Source organism: Camelus bactrianus, chromosome 14 (genome assembly GCF_048773025.1).
Source record: "Camelus bactrianus isolate YW-2024 breed Bactrian camel chromosome 14, ASM4877302v1, whole genome shotgun sequence".
Lineage (NCBI taxonomy): Eukaryota > Metazoa > Chordata > Mammalia > Artiodactyla > Camelidae > Camelus > Camelus bactrianus.
Window position 1 is genome coordinate 66,608,014 of NC_133552.1, and position 26,356 is coordinate 66,634,369.

The window sequence follows — 26,356 nt, forward strand, 5'->3', positions numbered from 1 at the left end:
AACAAAGATTCTGTTTTTCATATTTTACATTTATATTTTTATTTAATAATATATTGTACCATGTACAATTTTAGTTGCCAAGAGTTTAACTTTTTGTTGACTTTTTCCAGTAATAATTTTCATTATGAATTGGATGATAGAAACTTCTGTTTATTTCTCCAAAAATTATCTTCTATTTTAAATTATAAAAAGCCAAAAGAAGAAACAGAAGGAAACTTATGGTCACACCATGAACTTCACCCCTGTGGATATTTAAAGAGTATTTATTCTCCCTGATAATTGTGAAATACCACATTTTACCAAACCTCAGAAGTCATTCCGATTTTTAAATGTCGGGGGAAATACCCTTAAAATCCAAGATCCTTTAATCCTGAAGTTATGCTTCTAGGATGCTATCCCAGGGAAATATTTAGAAGCGTAGATAGAGATTTATGAATAGTGATATTTATGGCAGCTTTAATATAAGTAGGAAATGACCCAAACATCCACCTTGGATAATTGACCTAAGTATATCCACACGGCAGAATATCAGATAACCATTCAGATGTCTGTGAAGAGTGTTTAATGACCTACCTAATGATATGATTTTTAAGCAAAACAAAAGTAGAATGTAAAATTGTATATAAAGAATGATCTCAAGCATGTGGGAAACAGACAAAGATTAGAATAACTTTTGCCCGTATGTGGACACGGGTTATTTCTGAGTAATGGGATGATATACTTTCCAATTTTCTTACTGTACAAAATGGATTATAATATTCAATATCAGTATTTAATTAAAATTGATACATAACTTAAATAAGATTTCTATCATAACATTTCTCTGCAAAACCAAACTACCAATAATCACATTGAAAGATGTCCAAAGATCAGGCCTGAAGGGCTCCCCAGAAACTTGTGGCCACTGCTCGGCTGGGCTCGAAGGGGTGAGCAGGTTGCCGAAAGCAGTTAAATGACACCATAAAAATTCAGGTCAGGTGCTAATGTAGCATTTGTTTTTCTGAAATATTGAATCTTTAATTCAAAATTTAAGCAGTAATAAAAATGGGCATGAATTGTCTACACCACCCACACCTCTTCAGCATTCAATCACTATCAGCGGTCTCTAAGCTTAGATGAAGAATGAAATTTAAAAAAGCACATTTCCTTGAGTTTTAAGAGATTCAGTAGGCACTGAAGAGAACATCATTTACTTGTGGATGCACAGACGGTGAGCAAGCTGGAGATTAGGGAGATCAAAAGCTTTGGACTTTGATGAGGAAGAAAGCTTTCTGTTTAGGCAGGGGTGAAAAGCTATATCCCGTAAGATGACGTTTAAAGGGGGCTTTGCAAGGATAGAGCAAACACAAATCACAAGTTTACCCCAGATACAGAAGCAATCATATGCATCACAAGCATGGCTTCCCCTCCCCCACTTACACTTTCCATGTAAATAAATGGCAGAAAGTCACCATGTTGAGTTTTCATCAGTTTTCTCAGTAAAGGTAAACGAACACTAGGCTATTGTGGTTTCCTTACAGTCAACTCGTTTCCTCAAATGAGCAGAAGGGGAGAAGGAATAGCTGAGTAGCTGAACAAATCCTACCAAACAGCCTTGCTTTTCTTATTTAAGTTCTGATTTCTGGGAAAGATTTGTGTTTATGTTAAAGTCTATTTTCAGAAATGGGCCCATTTGTAAATGGACTGGTTATGCTGCAAACTGATATGCAGGACTCTCCCAAGTGCAAGGAGAAGTTGATCCAGGATTTGAGGAAAAGGGAGTTCATTTAAAAAACCAAACAGAAGCTAAGTTTTATTATTTTGAAAGAGTTGATTCACATTTTTCAGTTTTTCACTTAAACGCTACATACTAACTTAACTGTTTAAAAGGAGTTATCATACATCGCTATTTTAAAGTTCTCTTTATTAAACTCTTTATTAAATTAGGATGAATTCACTTGGTTTTGAAAAAAAGAAAAGCTCTAAATTCACGGGCATGTTCATGACTGGAGGAATTTAGGGTCCTAACTGTGAGAGTGACTCCTGAGTTAACTGAGCCCCTGTGTGTCTGGGTCTGGGTCTTCACGTGGCAGATTAATGAGCAGAGAGATTTGTTTGTGGTCACGGGCTCCTCGGGGAGGGGGTCCCATTGGGCATCTTTACTTCGGAGTGTTCTGTAGGCATCACAGTAACAACAAAACACCTGTTTTATCATTGTTGTTTTAGAACTAAATGTACAGCCACTCTACAGCATGCCAGTTGCTTTTATATATTATTTAATTTTTATAATCCGTGCATGGCTGTTATTATCAGCCCCATTCTTAAATGGGGAAAACTGAGGCCCAGCAAGCTTAAATAAGTTGTCCCAAATCACTTAGACAGAAAGTGAAAGAAGGTCAGGACTCAGATCTTGGGCCACGCGACTCCGTGAAACCGTGTTGCTTCCACCACGCCGACTAAGCCGGCTTGAAGGGCTCAAACTAGAGGGCTGAAGAAGGGTGGTGTCTTCACAATTGCCCCAGAAAACAAGATTTTGTGCTTCTTCAAAAACCGAGGGAGGGCCCGTTCTGAAAGGTTGCCTTCAACTTGACAGAGTCAACAGGAGCGGCATGTGGGCGGCCTGGGGCCAGGGCCTGGGCGGGCTGAGACTCAGAATGCAGGAAGCACCTGCTCCTGCAGCACCAGCCACTTGTTAGGGGGTCCCGCCGCCACGCTGTCCCAGCTTGACGATTGTGAGGGATGCAAGTACCCCAGGGGCGTCTCACATCCCTGACGAGGCAGGTGATGGAAGCCTTCCCAGTCATGTCTGACTTCCCTTCTCCTCCTCCTCCCGCTGCCCGGATGTCTGGACGAGCATGTGCATTGTGCTTGCTGCTGGTTCTGTCTTTCATACTTTTTTCCATTCTCTTGCCACCCAGGCTCAGGCCTTCATCCCCTCAGTCCTCATCACTCTAATAGCTCCTAAGTGATCCTTTTTCTTTTTTGGACTCTTTTCCATCCACATTCAACCCCAACCCATAACACTATCTAATTAATTTTCCTGAAACACTTTGATCACGTAACCACTCTGACCTCAAAACATTAATAACTCCTCTGTCTTGTTTGACAAAACAAAACTTTTTTCAGCCTTACATCCAGGGTGGTGCCGACCTTTGCTATTAAAGCTTACTTGCCGTGGTTCTGGACAAACTATTTGCTAGAAATGCCTTGACATTTTTTGTCTATGAAGTTTTGTTCCTACTCTTTCACGTGGCAAAAAACAAAAGAAAGAAAAGAAAAGAAAAAACTCTCTTTTCCTCTCTGTCATGCCAATCAGTCCAAATTTTCAAAGCAAAACTAATTTTATGTTCACCATCGAGAACTGCCCCGTACGTCTTGAGTGCTTAAGTGATTCTGCTTGAAAGACACCTCCAGTTGGTCACCGACCAACTAGAAGCCCGAGCTCATCCTGTGCAGCATCAGCAGGAAGCAAAGAGAGGGCTCGATGGTGCCATCGTGCTAAGGAAGTCCCGGAGGGATGGTGAGAGAGAACATGGGGCAGGCTGTAGACAGAGGTAAGGACGGGCTGCTTTGTGAGGTGGCTGTCATAAGAAGGGTGGGAATGAGGACTGGGGCTGGGCTTGAGGACAGGATGAAGGAAGGCAGTGACAGGGGAGGGGTGGGGTCTTGGATAATAGTCACCACCGTTGCTTTCACGGCTTGTCTTGGGTAACATGGAGGCCATTGTTACCTGGTCCCCACAACAGTTGTCCATGATGGGGAGAGTCCAAGTCCTTGAGGATGTGGTGTGACGTTTCCAAGGAAACGATTATTCTCAGCCTAAAAAAGTCCCAAATTCCTTTCAAAACTGGAGGCTTCAAGCAGGAAACGCACTACCCTTTCTGTAATTGTATAGTAGCCGTCCCTACCCTGGTTGCTGTCGCATCCACTTGGGGGGACCGGCCGCTTTTATCCATGCCACCTTTCACAAACCTCTCAGCGGAGGCTTTGATCAAATCCCACACAGTTCAGCTTTATCGTTAGTAGCATTTTACAAAATAAACGTATCACATGCTATGTGTTGGTCACAGTCTGTCTCTAGGATTACAAGTCCTGGAGTCTTGGTTTATAATTTTGAACTTTCAGGACCATATGTAATATCAAGGATAAAGCATTGTGACTAAACAATATATTGGAAGAAATTCATGGTAATGGCATTTGGCTGGAGTTGAAAGCTTAGCTTTTAATGTTCAAGAAGATCTAAAAGAACCTCGGTTTTTGTTTTCTCTAAAAGTCCTTCTCAGTTAACTGCATAATATCCAATTATGCATCTTAGAAGAATTTAGGCTTGAGAAAACCCAGCTACTATTGGAATCTTTGATTCTACAAAATACTCATTCCCAAAACCAGCACATACACAACTAAACTCTTCCCCCTGGGATTTAGTTGATTGTCATAACTTTTGAGCTTGCCTTGCAAAGCCACAGACTCATTACAGTGAAATGCTATGGCTTAAAATGTTTTAAAACTGTAGTGTTGTAGCAGATTTTGTTCGTTACTTGATCAGGAAAGAAAAAAAAAATCCCACAAATCATTTTTGTTTCCCCTGATGTCTTGAATGAACTGGGGTTTTAATATTTGTTTTTTAAGACTGTAGCATTTTAAGCACATTGTTTTTATAGGTGTGGGAATCACAAGTAACTAAAATATTTTCATCTGAAAGATGGAAAAAGCTGCAATTTTCATTTACTTCAAGTAAGCAGTGGGTGGGGGGCACAAGGAATGCCTGGTTTATTCTGATCTTTCTTAGTGGTGAGGGGACTAGCAGGCTACCCTCCCAGCCACAGCTCCTAAACAGACTTGCTGTGGCCACAGATACTGTGCTCATATAAAAAAATGTAAATCATGTGTCTGGTTTTGCAGCAATGCTAAGGCTGTAGGAGTTGATAAATGCAGTTTCCTCTAATTTGATAAAGACATCATAGAGATAGCACTTCCCCTAGGTCAAACACGAGAATTGGGTTCATTTTCCTCTTATTGGAAGAATTACATTCTCCATTTAGTGAGTCATAAGTTAACGATTTGTTATAGGTTGAATCAGACACTCAGAGACCTGCATTTCAGTCCTCTGCAGTAGTGTTTCTCAACCACAGCAAAATCCACATTCTGGGTCCAGTAGATAGTTCTTTGCTGGATAACTGTCTTGTGCTTCATAGGATATTGTGTGGCATCTCTGCCTGCTGTCCACTAGAAACCAGTAACACCCCTTCTGCACCCCCCAACTCCCCAGTCAGCTGTAACGGTGAAAAAGGTCTTCCCGTGCCAGGGGCAGGGAGGGGGGGGGATCTCCTCCAGTTGACAATTACTGCTCTAGATTTACTTTATTTGGGGATGAACTCAGTGAACTTCCTTAAATGTTAACGGGAACCAGGGAGTGGGAGGTACTGAAGAGCAAAAGAGTAACGTTCTTTCCTGCCGGGGTGGCTGAGTGGGCACCAAAGGAACTGTTAAGTCTTCCAGAATGGACCGTGGCAGCCCTGCTTCTGTATGGAGGGGAGCCCAAGGCACTCAAATCTTTTGTAAGATTTTAGGGAATCTAGGATGGTCATGTTTCTCACAAGACCCAGTTTACTTTCATGTGGGTACATCCCTTAGCTTCAGGTATAAATCCCCATAAAAAAATTCAGCAGCATGTAAGTTGGGAGACCAAGGAAGACAAAAGCATATTGCCACCTCCTTCTCCCCTCCCCACGGCAAACATCACTAATCGACCATTGCACCCTGATGCTGAGTCTGATGTCAGCTTCAAAATCTTTCTCAACACAAGAGTCCAGGCATCGCTACCAATACCTCGGAATTAGAACTCAAGTTGAAACCTGTTTGTAACCATTGCTTTTAAGTTATTACCAGTTACATTAAGGACAATGGCGGCCAGTGATGAAATATGTTGTTTGAAATACAACCTACACACAAAGCATCGAAGTCTAGAATGGAAAATATTAACATAAACATGAAAGCAAGTACATCTGGCCAAACTGGAAGTAGAGATAACGTTGATCTGTTTCTCTGGCACCTGAGGGGTGGAGATTTCTTCTCCTAAGGTCAATTAAGCTAAGTGAGAAATTCTGAAGCACTTCATGTGGATCGAGGCTGCCCACCAGGAGCCACTTCTGTGTGCAGTCCTGCAAACTGAGGAGAAATACCACTTTGAAAATGATGAGGGGCTTTTGGAGCCCTCCTGCCAGTGCTGGAGAAGGAAGGACTTCAACATTTGCGGGTGTGTGGGTGGCTGAAGGGACTTAGGACGTTCACCCTGAAGTGAGAGTTTGCTGAGAAAAATAGAAGTGCCTCAAATTGAGGTTGATGATCACTAAGTTTATGGGGAGCCAACAACTTTCTGTTTCCTTAATTGTCCAGAGGATCTGGAAAAGTGATCAAACTGCTTCAACAGAGGAAACCAAATCAAAGGGCTTGGGGTTAGTTTGGGAACCTAGACACTGAATCAGAAACTGGGGGCGGGGTGGTGTGCCCAGCAATCTGTGTATTTAGACAAACTCCCCAGGAGACCTTGATGCTGAAGTTTGAAACCCTGGTCTAAGGCTTGTCTGCTTAGCTTTGATTTGAGCACTGCGTACCGCCTGCACCCCCAGCTTGTTAAGACGCTGTCGTTGTGGGTCGGATCTGAGTTTCTGCATTTGCTATTGGTTCACAGTCTACTAGCAAGTTTCTATGGTTGATCAAAGGAATTGCAATTTCTCTGTGAGAGGGGACGAACTCTTTAACCCAGGAGCACCTGGCCCTGAGGACGCAGGGCCATTATCAGAAAGGGATGGGGGGGGGAGTGGGCGCTGTGGGAAGTAGAAATAGGAGGGGCTGCTGCCTCAGCGGTGAGATTGTGTGCCGCTGAGGGGTGAAGCAGAGGGAGGCGGCTCAAGGGGGTGAGGCTGGCCACCAGTGGAAAAGCTCATTGGCCGTTGAACTAGAACATCACCTTCCATCTCTCCACCAGGGGACAGGGACGCTAGCCTGTCCCCAGCTTGACACCACGGCAGTTCTCATGTGACTTCCGGTGCTGCCCAGGCCGGTGGCTGGAGACTCACAGTTGCAAGGAGCCCGTTGGGCCTTGGTGCCTGGTTGGCTCCTGGATCTGAAAGCGCTTTCAATCACAAGGAGATGCCTATGAGGTCGTCCTGGACCCCAAAAGACATTACCCAATGTTTTCAGTGGACTGGCTTCAGGACGATTGTTCGTCATTTCCCAAAATCAAAATCACTCCAAGGAGGAAGTTCTGCTGTCACTGAGGCCATTGAACAAATGAGAAATGATCTTTGAAGGGGGTTCCAAATTCCAAAGCAGCCATAGGTGTGCTGGAAGTAAGAGCTTTCTGAAGACTCCCGGGAAGGGCTCCGCAGTCACTTGAGTTTACCAGCTCTGGCGCGTTGAGAGTAATCTTGCTTGGCCGTCGCTGACTCCGTATGCCTTGGTGTAAACAAATGGACAGAAGGCCCCCAGGGCAGTTTTGTTGGGAGTCGAGGAGGATGTGAGGGTCCTGGGCATCTCTGGAGGAGGCAAGAGGACAAGGAGACTCAGGGCCAGAGAGACCGCCTGGCTTGCAGTTTTGTTTGAGGCCACCTCTAGCTTTTGCACAAAACCACTCTTGGTGGGAGGGAGAAAAGAAGACTGGTGGTACCACTGCGGTTCAGTGAGTCAGCTGCTCCCCACAGAGCAGGGAACCAGACTCCGTGAAATGTTAATTATCTGTTAGAAAAAACAGTTTATTTTACACAATTTCAAAAACAAAAACCCAATTCCTGGGCAGACGCTGTTATTTAACTCCCTCCACTTACATGTACATACGCGCAATAAAGGTATGTGAAAAAATCATAAAGTGGGCTTTTCAAAGGTGACAACGTATGTTCCTTACTTGAAACCATAACACCTACACACGTGGTGATTGAGTTACAGTTGGAAGTGTGCTATAAAATGACATTTCCTCTCCCTAATTTTAGATCGCCCATGCCGTTCTGGAGAAGAGTACTAAATCTTAAACACAAAATGATCGACTCCGTTCCAGCACTATCACATCATTCGTATAGTTTCTTGGGCTATTTTATCAGCTTGGTTTCCTCTCTTTCTCCAGCGATAATTGCACTTTAATTTATTTCTTTATTTTATGGAGTGCAGAGTCATAGTGATTTCCTTGTCCCCATTCCATTAGCCTCCTGGTATCATTGTTTGAAGTCTTCAGACCCTGATGTGTAATCCAACTGTTTCCCTAATATGTGGGAAGCGGCAAACAGCTTGTTTATGTCAAAAACAATTCTTGCTACAGTTTTCTTTTTCCTTCAAGTCTTTTCCCATGAAGATCCTGGCAGGGGCCTAGTGTGGCAGTCTAGGACTTAGCATAAACCCGTAGGTAGTGAGCATTCCAGGAGTGTTTGGTGGTTGACTGAGGTCGTTAGGATTGACCTGGAATAGAACACTGATCCAACCAAGTGAAGCTTAAGATTTTGGGAAAGAGACCACATCAGGATTATTTTCGTGTTCGATTTTTGTTGGTTTCCTCAAAGCGTCTGTACCATTTTTTCCCCCTACTTTTGTCCAGTCCTTTATTCTGCTCATACCTCCCACCATTTCACAGGATAAAGGGCCTCTCACTTTACTGTAAAGATCAAGGTCTTGTGACCAGTGCTCCTTGAGCTTGCCCCCCCCCCCCGTCTCAGAATCACGTCACGCCTGCCTCCTCTCTGTGCCCCGGCGGGAACAAGCATTGCTCTTCCTTCCAGAGGTGACCCTCCCACTGGTGCTGGGGGCCTCACTGTGGGAGCTCGCTGCTGACGGGCGGGGTGTTCTGTCGACTTCCTCAGCTCACCGTCACTTCTTCACGCATGTACTTTCTCTTTCGAGCTTCTCTTTTCTTTGTTAATGATGAACTGATCTGTAATTACAGGATTAATTCAAATTTATGTCCTTATGACCAAACACCTTGTCTCTCTGCCTGTTGAAATACAGCTCTGCTGCTTTCTTTGATTTCACAGTAACACATTTCCTATTTTGGAAAAGTAACCCATGCATTCTGGCTTTATTCCTCTACTTCCTGGTCCCTTTTCTAACACACTGTAAGTCCCATTCAGCCCCCAAACTCCTCCATAAATGTTTGGAGCTAACATTCTGGCTAATTATCAAGCAGGTAACAATGAGGAGGTGGGAAAAGCAGAGAAAAACTGGATGTGGGGAAAGCTGTCAGTGGCGAGCATAAGCCAAAGGAAGCAAGAGGCAGTGAAGATCCGAGTTGGGGGTGTGTCGGGGGTCAGCAGAGGAGAGTCCCGGTGCAGGAAAACTGCGGGCAGCAAATCTGTAGGGGCTCGCTGCTGATGGGCGGGGTGTTTCAAGCCCGAGTGTTTAAGAAAATGACGGTAACAAATACAGGGACCACCGGAGGAGACCATGAGCGCAGATGGGGTGCAGTTAATGATGACCGTAATTATAGACATGTTGAATTTATGGGGACAGTTCAGCGATGGAGAGAAAAGATAGAAGTCTGGATGGAGGGCTTGAAAAAGAGATGCGTAAAAGATGCAGACTTTAAAGTCAACTGTGTAGATGGAAGGATGTATTTAATCTGTAGCTGTGAGTTTCCTGGAGAAGAAGGTGCTTAGGGCTGGAGGACAGAGGACAGAGCTTTAGAGGAAGAATTCTACGTTTCAGGGACAGGTGGAGAAGGCCCCAAAAGAGAATGAGAAGGAGAAATCGAGAATCCTGGAAACCAGGACTAGCTTCCAAAGGGGAGGCACTGCGAGCAGAGTCCAAGATGTGGACAGTGTGAGGAGCAAGCCTCCGAGGCGAGCTGAGCACTGTTCTGGGAAGTAGAGTAGGGATGCGACAGTGAGCAACCAAGGCCATCCCTGCCTTCAGGGAGCGTGCATTCTAGTGACAGTGGCGGCACGCTAACAAAGGATCATGGTTCAGTCTGCGAGGAGCTGGAACGAGGGGTGTGCACGGTGTCCCTGTCTTCAGTATCAGGTGGGAGGGTTTGGGGACCCGACAGGTGAGGCTTCTGGAGTCAGTTGCCTGAATTTCACTCACAGCTCAGCCACTTACCAGCTGGGGGACCTGCCGCACGTGATTCACCCGCTCTCTGCTTCTATTTCCTTACTGATGGTAAAAACTTGTGATTACCCTAACTGTATTTGCTTCACAGGTTCATGGAGAGGATTAACTATGTTAAAACCTGTAACATGACTGACATGTAGGAAGCCCTTGGTTAACAACCACCAAGCTTCTATGGTGCTTCCTCTTTGCCAGATATGGCTGCACCCCCTGAGAGCAGCCTTATGAAACAGGTAGTATCACCTGCAATCTTACAGGCAAGGAAACCGAAGCACAGAGAGGTGAAGTTGCCCCCCAGAGTCACACAGCTGAAAGTGGTCCTTTAGTCATCTCCTCTTTATCCTGCTGGTGAGGGAGGGGTTCCACCCCTAGGGTCATGGGGACGGTCAAGCACATGACCCCCGACACTGGACAGACTGGACAGACAGGAGTTGACTTGTCACATACTCCCCTAGCCCGGGGGAGTAGGACACTGTATGCCTTGCAGAGCCGCATGGGGCTTTCAGAACAGAGTGAACGAGCAGAGCCAGTGGGGGGCAGCCTTCGTAGTAATGAGACAGTGAGGTGGCCCGGGGCTCCCTTGGGAGGATGTGGCTGGCTTGTTTGAATAACTCCATGGGCTGGCAGGGAACCGAACTCCCCTGCTCAGGGTTAAGCAGACTCTGTGCCTGGTTCCTGTGACGAGACGTGTCTTTGGCTGGGGCACCTTACCTGCTGGGGTGGCGGGGAGGGCGCTTGTGGTTTAACCATTAGAAGCCCTCCTGATTTTATCAGATGTCGGGGCGGCACTGAATACTGAACCCCCATTCCAGGCCTTGCGCACAGTGGTCTAGGGAGCTGGGGGCCCAGGCAGGCCCGTCTACACGCTCCTGCAGTCCCTAGAGCTTAGACAGAGTGGTGGTTTCCTGATCACGACTTCGGCTCTGCGTCTCTACCCTGTTGTTCATGCCTGCCTCTTTGCCCGAATGCCTTCTTGAGTCTACACTCTGCCTGTTGAAATCCTACCTGTTCTCCAAGGCCCATCTCAAATGCCAGTGACCGTGTGACTGAGCTTCTTCTCTCAGTCAGATGTGGCCCCTCCTTCATTTCCAGGTAGTACCGTAGAGTGGAAAGGGCATGGGCTCGGAAGCCAGAAAACCCTGGTTCAGTTGATAGCTTTGCTATTTACTTGCGACAAAATGTTGGGGAAATAAATTAAACTTGATTAGCTTTTTTGCCCACTTCTCATGTAGGAATAATAATATCTCTTTGAAATGGTATTATAAGACCATTCATAAAAATCCATGCATAGTGCTCACACCAAAGATATAAACTGCATATAGATTAGAAGGCACACAGTAAATATAAATTTCCTTCTCTTAAATTATGTTGTATTTCTACTGACTTATATTATTATGCCTATACTATAATTATTTGTGTATTTATTTTATTCACCTCCTACTAGACCATAAACTTGAAAAGAGATGATATTTTCCACTTTCCTCTTTTTCATCCCTTCATGGTTGTTTACTGCTCAATATCACTTGCACATGGTGATATTTTTTATCAACAGAGGAAGGAACTCAGCATATGCTGCTCTTCGAATCAGTAAAGCTAATTAGGACCATACTTTGTGCCTCTGATGCACACAGTTGTTGTAACTACTGATAAAACCTTTCATTCCTAAAGTAACATACCTGGGGGAGGCAGCACGATGGTGTCCGTTTATGTTATAGAAATCTTTATCAGGGTAAATCTGGCTGATGTGTCCAACCCCAACTTTGAACATCACGTTCAATGGGGGTCCAGTTTTCAGAACTTGGAGAGGAAGAGAAATGAGGAAGAAGGAAAGCAAGTGTGTAAGGACGAGTCCTGAAGTGAGTGTCTCAGGCAAAATTGGCCTCTTTATTTTTTAACACATAGATTTGGGAAAGGGGAGAAAATAAATCTCAAACACATTGTTTGTGTGATTTGCCCGTAAAATGTGTGATAAGGAAGAAACGTGAAAACTGTCATGGAAGAGATGCTGAATTTTCTAAGGATTTAAAAGGATTTGTGCCACTGCATCTATTCCTCATGAGTGTATCTGGTGGAGCACTGGGTGTGTTGGTTGGTAGAGAGAATGGAAGACAGGGTTACTATCTTTTTTTCTCACTCATCGCTGTTAAATGGTATGATGCACAGTGAACAAGTTGTCTCGCTCCTTTTTCTCTTAGTTTTTATGAATAAAATGAGAGAGAGAGCGTTGGCCTAAGTCATGAAGGGACCAAGGAGCCTGATACAAGTGGGCGTCTGATTTTGAGGTCACTGAACACTTGTCTCAAAATAAGTACAAAATGGGAAGAAAATACTTCCCTGTGAATCCACAGCCCTGGAGGGGAGGGGAGACTCATTCAGCAGCAACCTTCCTTGGCAGCAAATACGTTGGCTCAGTATTAAGTAAGGTTTTGGAGCCTTACTTAAGAAATCTCAAATGTCAAGAAAACTACAGAACTGAAAGTAATTACGAAAGTCTGGGCGAGCTCAAATCATTTCTAGAGTCCATTGATTCCCGTCCAGCTAAGTTGTCCTTCTTTTCACTGTGTGAGATGTTGTACAATCTGCTCTAAGTGCCTTGGGTATCTATCATTTGTCCAACTTTCTACTTAACACTTCCGTTAAGCTCAAGTTAAAAACTTGCTTTCAACAAATGAACATACTTTAATTAATTAATTAATTAGCAATGACTAAAGCTACCTGAAATCCTTTTTGAAACATATTAAGTAAATGTCCTACTAAATAAATAGGTAAATGATACTGTCTGCTGACATAATTTGCTACCTACTGAGTTATTATCATTATCGTTTTAAAATATTTTTTCGCTTCTATTCTATTTGCTACTGACAAGGAAGGAGCTAAGAACATTTGAATTAATTGTGCAGATGCGTTAGTATTAATCTTTATAGAAGTTGGTATGTTTCTTAATATCAGAAAAGCTGTTTCTATGGCTGTTCATGGAGTTCTAATACTTGACAGAAAAATGTCATAAGATAACGGACCAAGAAAAATATATTTGAATGATAGCAAATAAAATTTAAACTAGGCTTGACACGGGACATTTCCCTCTGCTAGATAAGACCTGTAGTTTTTGAACCTTATTTATAGTCTAGCCAGATTGTGGTAGAAATAGGAAAGAGAGATTGGGGTGGAGGTGACAGTTACAATGATTTTTGTAACCTTTTTATTTTCTTGCAAAAGGGAAGTACCTAATATTTAGAGTTGTAAGTGGAATTTTGAGAAGGTTTATCAAGAGTCTTCAAAATCATTTTTCTAATGCCGTCTCTAAGATGCAGATCAGCAGTCATCGCGTCTGACTGATGTAATCAGGAGAAGAGGGTTGCAGGCGTGACAGAAGCAAATGATCCGCATTTATATGCCAAGCTCGGGGATGGTGCAGGATTCCTGGGCATAAAAAGGCAATTTGGACAACAATCTTAACTTAAGGCTGGGGAGGGTCTGGCAGCAGCCTGTGAATTACATGCTTGGAAATTCTCTCGGCTGAAAAGCTTCCAAGTACTGTATAACTTTTATAATAAGCCTCTTCTGCAAGCTTAGTATTCTTTTGTTATTAAAACTGCTGGTGAAGATGTGGTTAATTTCATGTTCTGATTAACACCAATCATGAGTTACCAGTTTTCACACAGAGAACAGCATTAGTAAAAGAGAATGAAGATTGTGTGCGAAGCATTTTCATGAACGCTCATTACAAACATCGTTATATTTTCGGAAGGAGAAATGTTGAAAGATGATGTAGACATAATTACAGAGCCTGTGTTTTCCTGGCGCATAAAAGAACCAAATGTTAACAGGGTTAATCTCAGCGTGCGAAACCGGATTTGACTGTGACTGAGGCCCAGCCATGAGACAGGGCTATGCCTCTATCCATCTTTGTGTCCCCAGGGTCTTACACCACACTGGCAATCAGTAGGGGCTCCATCGATGATTGCTAAGCTGCATAAATAATTTTAAATCATAGAAAACCCCAAGCCTGATTCTAGCCAATAATTCCTACCACATTTCTTACTAAATCTTTTATTCATGCACTCAATACCCGTTTCAATGGGCTAGTTTGAATTTTATCTCTTTTTGACACTATTCATGATGCCTTTGAATCAATTATTTTGTTCTTAAAATTCTTTTTGGTACTGATAGATGTAACAGTGAAAAAGAGGGGGGAAATCAGTATTTCATGAGGGAACATGCCTACACGCTGAATTGGGATGCAACGTCGTACTCACAAGGTTACAAACTTGTGGGACAGCATGGAAGTGCCCGGCACACAGGTTCATCCCCAGTGACGTCGGCACCAGCCTAGGATGCCTGTCCTCCTGAGTCATTCGTGGTCCCACAGTCAGTCCTCCGAGGTCATTGCTGATAACGACACCTAGAGAGAGTCCCGCCTGCTGCCAGTTTTGGCTGTGCGTTGACCAGAGCCCGAGCATCTTACATAAACAACCTGGTTCAGATTCTTTATTTTAAAAGAAAAATGGTGGCCTGATCACTGAAGTATATGCTGAGCATTTTATCAAACACCAAATGAACAACTCTGAAAAAAAAGCCTCCTAGATTTCTTAGTTTGTAGTAAAGGCATCATCTTTATTTGCTGCCCTTATTGTATGGTTTTGAGTAGAGAAGTGAAGGGGTATAAGTTCAGGGAGGGCAGGAATCCTTCCTGTTTCGCTCACTGCTGTGTTCTCAGTGGCTGACAGAGTGCCAGGCACAGAGCAGATGCTCAATAAATGTTTGTTGAATGAATGTTAGACGGGGTGAGAGAAATGTGGAGACAAGGCTAGGTATATGGCTGTGTCCTCAACACTTTGATATTGCATCCCTATCTTTCCTTGTACACATTTTCTCTAATCTTTTCCACCTATTTTTAATATATGTCATATGAAGCAGGCCCTATGTACTAAGCACTATGGGCACACAACAATCAATTAGAAGATTTGACATTTTTAGAGTATTTCTTCATTACTCTTTGTTAATTTACTTATTTATCTACTTAACAAATACTGTTGTTCCTTTTGCAAGGAATGGGTTACTACTGAGTTTTATTTCTGAAAATAGACCTGTTTCAAATGTTATCCTCTAAGGTACCTTGCAGTTTAGAAGCAAAGACTGAGCAGTTAAAAATAGTAAGAAGAATCTAAACTGATCAAAAAGGTGTAATAATACGGACCATTAATCCCTATGAGTAGCGTATTCCACTGAGGAGTATTAAACTGGAGAAAGAACGAGTCTGATAGAGATCACCCTAGATACTGTCAGAGAAAAATGGCTGAAACCAAATTGGCTAAAGGAAGATTTAGTCTTAAGACCTTTTGAGAATAAAAAGTTTGAAGAGATAATATAAAAATAGAACATTTAACTGATTTCATTGCTGTAGCTAATATAAATAGTTATTACGCTATGTGACCTGGAGCCCAGGAAAATAAAATCTTTTAGTCTTGAAGCTTCTGATTACCTATATGCCTTAACACACTTACAAGTTTAACACATTTGACTTAACCAACATCAAATACTCCTTAATGACTATAAACCATTCAGAAAGAAAACATGAATCCTAATAGATTTCAATTTGAAATTGGAAAGAATGTTAAAATCATTTTGTCCAAACTTCTTGTCTTCTAGAAAGGAACTTGAGGTCAAGAGAGGTCAAATGACTGATTCAGTGCCATGCAATTAGGGTGCCCTTCACACTATTCAGCCATGCTTCCGTTGGACATTGGTAAATTATCTTCTTGGTACAAAGCACTCTTGCTGGATGTTTGAGTCGTCTGAGTTAACTAAATGAGTTCGTTGTATGTCCATCCAGACCCTCAAGACTATAACTGCCTCTAATACAGAACGACTGAAATCTACCTGAACTCTACTGCATGAGAGTATTTGTTTGAACACAAGAAAATATGACTAGTTTGATAATTATCTGAATTTAAATTCGGATGGCTCTTTAGTACATCATTGGTGGCAAATCAGTAAGAGGAGATCCAGCTTTATTAACCAAATAGTCCTCATCCTTCAGACAATCCTAAAGCATATTTATTCTCATTTATTTCATTTGGGGAGGCCCGTTACAGAAGGGAAGCAGAGGCCTGAGGAGAGTGTTGGAGTCATTTGAATGACAGAACTGTGATGTAAATTCTAGTCTGTGGCCTCCTCCCTTGGTGGTTGATTTTATGTGTTAGCTTGGTGCCCAGTTTGATTAAACACTGGTCTGGACCTTGCTGTGAAGATATTTTTCAGGCTAACGTTTTAATCAGCAGACTTTGAGGAAAGCCGATTACCCTCCATAGTGCGGGTGAACCTCACCAGTCGCAGTTGAAGGCCTTATGAGAAAAGACTGTGGTTTCGCAAAGAAGAAAGAATTCTCCTCAAAATGGCAACATGGAACACCTGCCTACGCGTTCAGCCTGTGGCCTTGTGGAATTCAGCCTCAAGACTGCAACATCAACTCCTCCCTGAATTCCTAGCCTGGTAACCTGCTCTATGGATTTGGGGCTAGCCAGCCCCCATGATCACATGGGCCAGTTCATTAAAATCCATCTATTATGTATCTATTACCTTCTGTCTACCTATAGTCTATCATCTACCTGTCTCTGAGTGGTTCTGTTTCTCTGGCAGAACCTCACACACCTCCTGCCGTGTTCTTTCTGCATCCTTTCCGTTGTACTTAAGCTGGATTTTCAGGTGAGCCAAAGACATGCACTTCTGTGGGCAGGAAGCCCAGGAGCCCATGCAAGAGGCTAGCCGTGGAGCTGTCCGCTCCATCTGAGGGGAGGGCTTGCGGAGAGGCCACGCACTACACAGGGGTCAGGGTGGCACAGCCTGGAGTCCTGTAGGTCCATGACAAATGCAGCTGCCTGCACCCTCCCTGAAGGCCTCTGCAATAAACAGGACTTCAGAGCAAGAACACCCAGTCTCAACAAAGGGCATTTTCGGGAGAAGCTGCTCTGTGTGCTGATATGATTGAAAAAGAAAAGCATAGGAAGATACTTCGCAGGAAGTCTTTTCTGAAGGACTAAATATATGTACATATTCCTCTTATAGTAAAACATCAACACTTTCTTGAATAGGAAAGAATTTAGATTCTGATCTAAATGCTTTAGTGAGGGACAGGTAATAAGTGTGAATTGAAACTAATTGGTGTTTCAGATCACTGAGCTGGCTGGAACACCATTTGTGATGAGGTCTGTATAAGTTAACAGTCGCTTTTAAATGCCTAATTAAACATCGTTCTGTCCCTAGTGAGAATAAAAAAAAAATGTATTGTCACTCATTGCACTATACTTAACTAAGTGATTGAAGTGGGCAGTCTGAACAGATTTAGTTCCTGTGTGTGGCAAAAGCTCTTTTCCCCCAGAGCAGGCTGATGTAGGTAGCCCTCGGACAATGACACATTGTGTCACGTACAGATGGGGATACAGCCTTGCGGTGAACACGAATAATGGGCTAATGTGAGAAAAAGACATGAGATTCTTGTCGCACAAAAAGGAAAAATAAAGAGACAAGGTGAGAGGTGGCTGGATCTCGGTAGATTTTTTTTTTACAATCCTGGAAATAATAATTAAAAGGGTATATATCAACAATTTAAAAAATTATGCTATTTGGGCCCTAAGGATTGAGGGCAAAAGTGTTTGCAATAACTTATATTCAGAAGAGATCAAGGTTTAAGACTTGTAGTTTCATTTTACTATTGGCCGAAGCCCCCAGGGATCCAAAGAAAAGGGCATTAAGAGGACAGTGGGACAGATGGAGGCCTGGGGAGGGGTCAGGGGGCTGTTCTGGGACCATCACTTGTGGAATCACTTTCTGGGTTTAGGGACTGAGGAGCTATTCTGGAAATGAAGTAATTCTTAAGGAGAGTGTTGGAGAGGTACCGTCTGCAAAGTGAAGCGCGTCTGACAAGACATCTGCCCATCTGCCTCTCCTTTCTTCCCCAGCCCTCTGACCCTTCTTTCTTCCACTGCAGTTTGATGTCTTGGGATAAAGCAAGCAGTTACTATATAGTTTTACACCAGTAACTGCATAAACAGCTAAAGGGAAAAAAAAGTTATTTTTGTAATTAACTTCCCTACACTTTCACTGAGTGGTTGATCTGACAACTTTAGCATCAGGTAAAGGAAGATATCTTTAAGGAAAGATTCTCTTTCCCTTACAATTCCAGAAAAATGAGCAACAAACTAAAACCAACCCTACACAGGTGTTAAAGGGAAAACGAGGATTGTTTGGATTATATATATATAGCTGGAGAAAACCTCTCAGGTTCCTTGTGGAAGGCTTTATTCTGTGTGGAAACATCGCTTGATGGTGCAGGTGATAATGAACTGCTTCTTAGGGAAGGAAGCACAGAGAAAGGGTGAGGGCCCCCGCAGGAGGGCAGGAGACGGCGCACAGAACAAGGATGGAGCAGAAAGGGCAGAAGCAAGGCTTAATCAGCTGGGTTGAACTGTATGTTTTTTGATCATATTCCACATTCCTGCTTATTTCTACTCCCTGAAAACCACAGTGGAGGTGACAAGTCAGGGCGCTCAGGAGGGTTAAGATTTAATGTGTATGTACCATGGCTGTTTAGTATATTTATGGCAACTTGTGTATTTGTATCTTGTCTCTCTATATTTATGTCTTTGATGGACACTATATTTATTTAAGTTTGTATATTTGTATCTTATATGAACTGGTTGTTTTGCTTATTATATTCCTGTAGTTCTTATCATCCTTCAGAAATGCACATTTTTGTATTTCAGCCAACATGTATTGTTCAACCTCCATAGGGTTGGAAACTTCTTAATGGCATCTCCTTCCCTTACTCCCTAAGTAATCATTTGCCTCAAATAGTGCTCATGGCTTCTTATATATTATTTGCACTGGTATCTGTTGAGCGATATCAGTTGGTCAGTAACATTCCCGGGTCCTGAAGCCACACTTTGTGACAGTCTGCCTCAGACTGCAGCAATTTGTTTTCCTTCTGAACTGGATTATGACGTAGGTGCTTTGGCCACCTCTGCCTTTCTTGACCATGGCTGGGTCAGCCCGGCCCTGCCCCACTGCTGTAAGCCAGTGGCCCACCTGACTGAAATGGGTGCATGAGGACTCACCCTGGCTGCACTCACCTGAGAATGGTGCGCGCTTCCAGGTCCTTGTCTCCTTACTTAACTCTTCACTGTTCTCTTGTCCGTTTTGCTCCTGACTCTCCCAGCTGCGTATGTTTGGTCACTCATTTCGAACTTCTTGCTTTTTCAGTGTTACATACACTTTGATGATTTCCCTTCCTGTGTGATCTGTGCCCTGTGGGATCTTGCTCCAGGCTAGATGAAGAGTTAAGCAGGTTTAATAAATCAGCAAAATAAAAATATCTGAAGCAAGTATGCCACAGTTTGACCATATGACTATCGCTGCCCAGCTGGAGAGAGAATTCAAGTGTTAAAAGAGCTGTGTTGTGTAAACTACCTTTGTAACTCTATAACTTTTTCATAATAATTTTTTTAGAGTGGGTAGATGATAAAGCAGATATGGAAGAATTGCAAATTATAAAATTATAAAAATTACTTCTTGTATATTTTGTCATTTTGAACACATTTTATTCAGATACTATAATACCCAGAGATTTTCATTACAAATCTCTAAATATGTTTAACTTCTAAACATGAAGTCATAAATCTCTAAACATGAAAGATCTGCTATTTAAACTTATAAATGATCATTTCAGACATGTCTAAGAAGCAGAAGCCTAAAATATCCAGTAACTTAGAATATCCAGTACTCAGAATTTCAATATTATAGAAAATCTCTCATATATTTAAGGATGTTGGAGATAAAGGGCTAAGATGGCATTTTAAACCATAATGTAAAATAAACTATAACTCTTCTATGATTGCCAATGTCTTACCCTGCTGGTTTTAATAATGTGAAACAGATTTCATGATAATAAAGCCCATATGAAGAGTATTTTGAAAAATGAAAAGATCAAAACAAATCAAGTCAGTCTACTCTCCCTTTTATATATATTACAATGCTAGGCTGGTTAAAAATGGAACAGTAGGGTAGAAGTTCTTATTAAATGGAAAATAATTCCTATCCACTTTTGGTTGTTCCTTAGCAAATAATTTTGAATATTAGGATTTCAGTATCAGTAAATCAAAGTGATGGGAACTGAAGTAGGCATTATGTGGCTATGTAAGGATTACCCCTGTTTTTTGAGGGTTAAACTCATATGGGGAGAGCGGAGATTCATACATGACAACTTCACACAAAAAAGTAATGGAGCAGGCTACTTTATCCCTCATTGTGTTCAGGGAAACAATTATGCATGCTTTGGACAAAGTACGTGACGTGTAGTAAATAAGAGACTAACATCAAAAAATTAAATAGGCCCCAAAATAAATGAGGTCAAGGTATTAAGCTGTTTTTCTTCCTTAGCTTCCTCTGCCCACTCTAACTTCTGCCCTTCCTCAAGGCTGAAACTAGAACATTCTCATCCATGACATTTACCTCTCCATATAGTGAGGACTGCTTCCATGACCCTTGTTAAATCTTTGTAATTTTTATAAATTTTTGATACCTTATACATTATTTCATGGTTAGAGTTACTCTTGTGAATGCAGTTTTTCTTCCATTATATTTTCTAATTGGCTTATTCCTGGGGGAAGTGCTTGCTCTTTGTATATCTGTGTTACTCTGAACATCTAGGTTTGCTCCTCTCTCTCTCTCTCTCTCTCTTTTTTTGCCTGAGTTGATCATTTTGATGAGAAGGTGGATTTAAACTGATTTGTAAGACCATCTTTTAGTTTGGTGGGTGAGAGCGTGTTTTTCTCCTCAGAGTCACCTCTGACCTACAGTTGCAAAACATAGGCCTGGTATCTCCAACATAGAACATTTTTTTCAGGAGGAAAAATCACAGCTACTGCTTGACTTCGCAGTTTTCTCTCTTCCTCTCATCTCTTGGAAGCTCAGCCTGTTCCGTGTGGCATGTGAATAAACAATGAGTTTTGTGTTTTCTCTTCTTTCCTTCTCCAGCCTCATCTTCCAGGTGAGAGTGTATGTATCATCAGGGCATCGCTAGCTGTGCTGTGCTGTGCTCATGTGTCAGGGGAGTTATGTACGGGTTCCCAGTAAACTGATCTGGTCTAAAGGGTTTCATATCTTCCTGATAGTCTTGTGCATTTGAATCCTTGTTGGTTTTCTTATGTCAGTGGAGATTAATTGTGGTGGGCAGGTAATGGCACCCACAGATAGCCAGACCTAATCCGTGGAACCTGGGAATATGTGACCACATGGCAAAAGGGACTTTGCTGATGTGGTTAAAGGTATGGACCTCGACATAGGGAGATTATTTTGGATTATCAGAGTGGTCCCATCTGGTCACAGGAGTTCTTAAAAGGATGGAACCTTTCTCAGCTATGGTCAGAGAGAGAGAGATGTGAAGATGAAAGGAGGGTCAGAGAAAACAAAAACACTGATTTATTGGTTCAGGCTGCTGTAATAATATAGCACAGACCAGGTATCCTAAACAACAGAAATTTATTTTCTCACAGTTCTGGAGACAGGAGGTTCAGAGTCAAGATCCATCAGGGCTGGATTCTGTGAGATCCCTCTTCCTGGCTTAGAGCCTTCTCACTGTGTCTTCACATGGCACAGAGAGAGGAGGGAGAGAGAGATAGAGGGAGACAGAGAGAGAAAGAGAGAGAGAGAGAGGGAAAGAAACAGAGAGAGAGAGACCAAGCTCTCTGGCGTCTCTTCTCATGAGGACACTAATCCCGTTGGATCAAGGCCCCACCCTTATAACCTCATTTGACCTTAATTACCTCCCAAAGGCCCTGTAGACAAATGCTGTCACATTGGGTGTTGGGCTCCCACATAAGAATGTAGGGTGACACAATTCAGTCCACAGCAATTGATTTTACAATTTTTAAAAGTTGCTTTTTCTTCGTCTCAGTGTGCTGTATATTTGTGTTTCATGAAAGGGGGCATAAGAGTAATCATTGCTTGTGATACTATCTTTTCTGTATTTATCCTTTTTTTCCTCTTTATATTTACTGTGTTTATCTTTTATGTTTTACTGTTTTACCTTACAGTAAATTTATGGACATTTAAAAAATTTTAAATACTCTTTTGCATTATTCTTTTATATTTTACTGCTTTTATACTTTTTCTTTCAAAAGTTTTAGAATTAGAAGATTTACAGAAAGAGTGCAGATGTCCTCAATGGCAACATCGCACATAACCAAAGTATGATGACCAAACTCAGGAAATTAATGAGGATACAATATTCTTAGCTAAATTACAGACCATATTAGAATTTCACCAGTTTTTCATGTAATGGCTGTTTTCTGCTCCAGGATCCAATCTGGGATTCCATGTTGCACTTAGTCATTAATCTCCTCTAAATTGTGACCATTTCTCAGTTTCCTTGTCTTTCCCATATCTGACACTTTCAAGGGGTACTGGTCAATTATTTTGTTGAATGTCTTAAGTTTGGGTTTGTTGTTCCTTTTATTTTTCAGGGCGGGACTTCTCAGTGTTTATGCCATTTTCTGATTTGATTCTAGTTTAAACCTGGCCAGAGACTGGGCTATCCTAAGAAGACCTGATGTTCCCTTTGCTCAAATGGGCATTTTGTATTTTTGCCATACTTCTAGATGGAGTGACAGCAAGTTCAGTAGATTTTTGCTTTTTACAGGTATGTTTCTCATATGAGGACCCCTTATAATTCTACCAGTCTATCCAAAAGTCTCTTAGCAAATTCAAAACAGCTGGAAATAACTGCACGTCTAAGAGTGAGAGAAATTGCTTCAATGAGTCGACCAAACCTGGGTCTGATTAGTGCACGCATGCCTCTTGGAGACAGTGATCTGGGAGTTGGGTGCAATAATAATGGCTAATAAGACCAAACATTGTATAGTAATTACTATGTGCCAGGAGTTGTGCTAAATTCTTTACGGAAATCATCTAATTTATTTCTCACAACCACCCCTTGAGGTAGGTAGGAATTTACAGACCTGAGTAGTTAAATAACTTGCTTTTGATCATGTAGTTTGGAGAATACTGCAGTCTGGAACAGAGACAATTTGGTGGTAAAGAAACAGAAGCAAAGAGTGCTGCTGCGTAAGCCAGTTACCAGGTGGGGTAGATGGGAAGAGGGAGTTGGGTGGTCAGTTAGCGGGGAGAGGGAATGGAAGCTCACCTAGTCAGAGACTCTGGAGTTGAAGATCCCCTAGCAATTAACCAGGTTAAGAAACTTCTTCCCAGTTGAGATATTTCCTCATTGTTTTTCTACCAGATAAATAACCAGCCTTAGCTTAATTTTTTACCAAACAGCCCATTCTCATTTGGGACAAATGTGAGTGTTGAAGTCTTTTTCCTCCTGGGCTGAATTACCCACCACTTGATCCTAGTTAAGCTGTCTGGAGTTCACAAGATAAATACAATGTCTCTTTCACTCTACAGTCCTTCAGATACCTAAAGATGACAGTAATGTTCACCTTCAGTCTTTTTGTTTCATTTGCATGTTCTTGAGCTATTCTTTATATGATTAATAGTCCTTTTACCAGGCAGGTTTCTATTATTTGGTTAGAGGTGGACAAACACTGAAAGACTATTCAAATTTGAATTTGACATGAAAAGCAAATGAAAGCCATTGTACAATAAAGGCAACTTAGATGTCAGGGAAAGAAAACTTCAGGGCTGGCTTTAAGTAGCCAGCTGAGGACGGGAACATAAACCACAGGAGAATCTTGTGAATACAATAACAGTCTGGAAGAACTCAGCATAATATCATTTCAATAATTACTCCTTTTAAGATTTCTCTTAGAAGAACACGTAACTTAGATTTCCTGAGGACATAATCTGGAGCACATCTGAACGTTTATAAACTGGATTCTGCCTGGCACTTAAAATGTTTTCCTATTTAGGAGATGTGATTGGCAAATGAGACTTTTATCTTTTGATGCTATCAACTGATATCCTGCAGAAAAAGTTGGATGATGGATTTCTTTTGGAACACATGATCATTCTGTAATTTTACCTCTCTTTTCTTCTTCTCCCTTTCTTTACTTGTAATTGAACCCTGAAATAGAACTTAATCTGTCAGACGTACTCTCCATTTGTTCTTTTTGCATAGCAAACGCTATTACTGGAAATGTCCAACGTATAAATTCTTCTTGAAATTAAAAATAATTGAAAAAAGAGAATAGCTCTTTGAAATATGTCTAAAATCCTTAATGTTTACTATGCAATTTTGAAACAATTTTGAAACAGTGTCTTTTAGTTGGAAAAACAAAAACATTGCAAAGTAAGTCTTTGTGTGTATGTGTAATGCTAATTTAAATAACCAGTAAACTTAAAGGCTACATTCTACCAAGATTTTGAGTCAACTGAAGATCAATCTTTCATGCATAATTCTTTTCTAACCTTGAAATCTCTTTGCAGCTATTCTGCAGAGTGTCCTGAGATGCTAGTAGCTGTAATAATTTCTGGCTATCTCATTTCTCAAGGGCATTGCATAGAAGTAAAAAAAAAAAAAAAGACTACTACTGTTCATAACACGATGAGTTACACCCATCTTTAGATAACTGAGGTAGATGCTTTGAAATGTTTTCAAGATTTCAGGAGCCATGGTAAAAAGAATCAAAGCAGTTAGATTCTCAAGTCTCCTTAAAATGTGTTCATTATTTGGCAAAGATAGGAATTGATTAAGTAATTTTAAGTCTGATAACCAACAGTTTTCTCCATTTGAGTTTGAAAATGGAGAAGTAGCTGTATTTATTAATGAAAAATTTTCTTTACTTATTGGCAAAATTTCTTCAATTTGTTCCCATAAAACGTGTGGATGTCAAACTTTTATTAGAATACAGTTAAAATGAAGAGTTTATTTTAGTAATAATATGGTGTATAAAGAAGGAGCATTGGATATTTTATCAATCTTTTGAAATGTTTATGAAAAATGAAAAGACATACCCAAGATTTTTTTTTTCCTGGTGTATTTATTAGCAAGATCAGGTGTCATAGAATTTAAATGAAGAATTTTGCTCTATGAAATTGGGCATTGCTCAAAGAAATAACTTAAGTTTTGGGATGTAAATAGCCAATTCAGTTAAAATGTTCTGCTGAAATACTTCCAAAATTATTTTTTAAGGTGTTTGTTAAGGCACAAGACTATAATTCTTGAATACTCTGACTTTTCATTGTATCATTTGAGAAATTCAGTTCTAAGAGTTCTATTTGAAAAAAGTCAGTAAGCCTTCCTGCACTGAAATTTCTCCCTTGCTTTTCTGCTGTGTCACCAATGTGTTGTGAACAGCAAGACCATAATTGTCTTCCACAAGGACCACAGAGACCTGGGCCGGTCCTGCTTGACCTCACGCATTTGTGTCTGCATCTACACGGGCACTGTGTGCACACAAGTGACGCCCAGTAGCTGCCTGAGGTGTGGGAGAGAACTACTAGAACATCTAATTTTGTTTTCTACTTAAAAATGAAAGCTCTCGAGCGTATTAAATATTAAATATGCTGGCTGACACTGATGCCTCCTCCTGCTTACACTGGATGGTGGCTTTTCTGTGTAGCACCTAATGTGTTGTGAAGACAGAGTAGGCTCCCCACAACTTGTTAAGTCCTTTCTTACTTATTTTTGCCAATATAATTTGTAGGGTAGATGTAAACAGTTTGCTTGTGCCTGACCTGAAATCAGTTCTGTTTCCTGCTTGACTGAGCTTTGGGGCAGTGGGAGTGACAGGAATACGCAGGTAACACATGGGCTTTGGCCCAGTGGATGGACATTATTTAATTTTCAAATATCACTACAAGGACTTGATAGATGAAATAGTAAGCATTGTATTTGTGTGAAAAAAGCCAACTTTGATATTTAAAAACCCTCTATAAAACTTGACTGTTTTTCTTATTTTATAGCTAAAAATGTTATCAATGTCAAAGTTATACATTCCTTAAACTTTAGAAGCGAATTCATTCTAGCATGTAGTTAACCAAATGCCACTTATTGTTTATTTTTAAAACTTGGTCTCTGTCTAGTTAATTTCTCTCTGTCTTATTCTTTTTATTCTGCTTTTATCTTTTCATTAATTAAGTCAAACAACAGTGTTGAGGAGAATGTCAGATTTTTTTGTAGATATGTGTATTTTACATGCAATGGATATAGGTTATTTTTGCCTGAGCATCACTTTTTCACCTTTCTTCTGGGATCTCCTCTTTAATTTTGGAAACTTCCCCTCTAATTACTGTTGAGCTGTCAATCACACATCCCTAAAACCTCCATCAA

At 41.4% G+C, this 26,356-nt stretch overlaps 1 protein-coding gene across 1 annotated transcript in view; it reads left to right on the forward strand.

Annotated features, from left to right (window-relative positions):
* The window catches only part of LOC141579803 (uncharacterized), a 55,706-nt gene extending 39,060 nt beyond the window's left edge, over positions 1-16,646 (forward strand). The window contains exon 3 of the mRNA XM_074378634.1: positions 16,350-16,646. The gene's annotated coding sequence lies outside the window, so the exon portion shown is untranslated. The remainder of the gene's footprint in view (positions 1-16,349) is intronic.
* Positions 16,647-26,356: the final 9,710 nt, after the last annotated feature.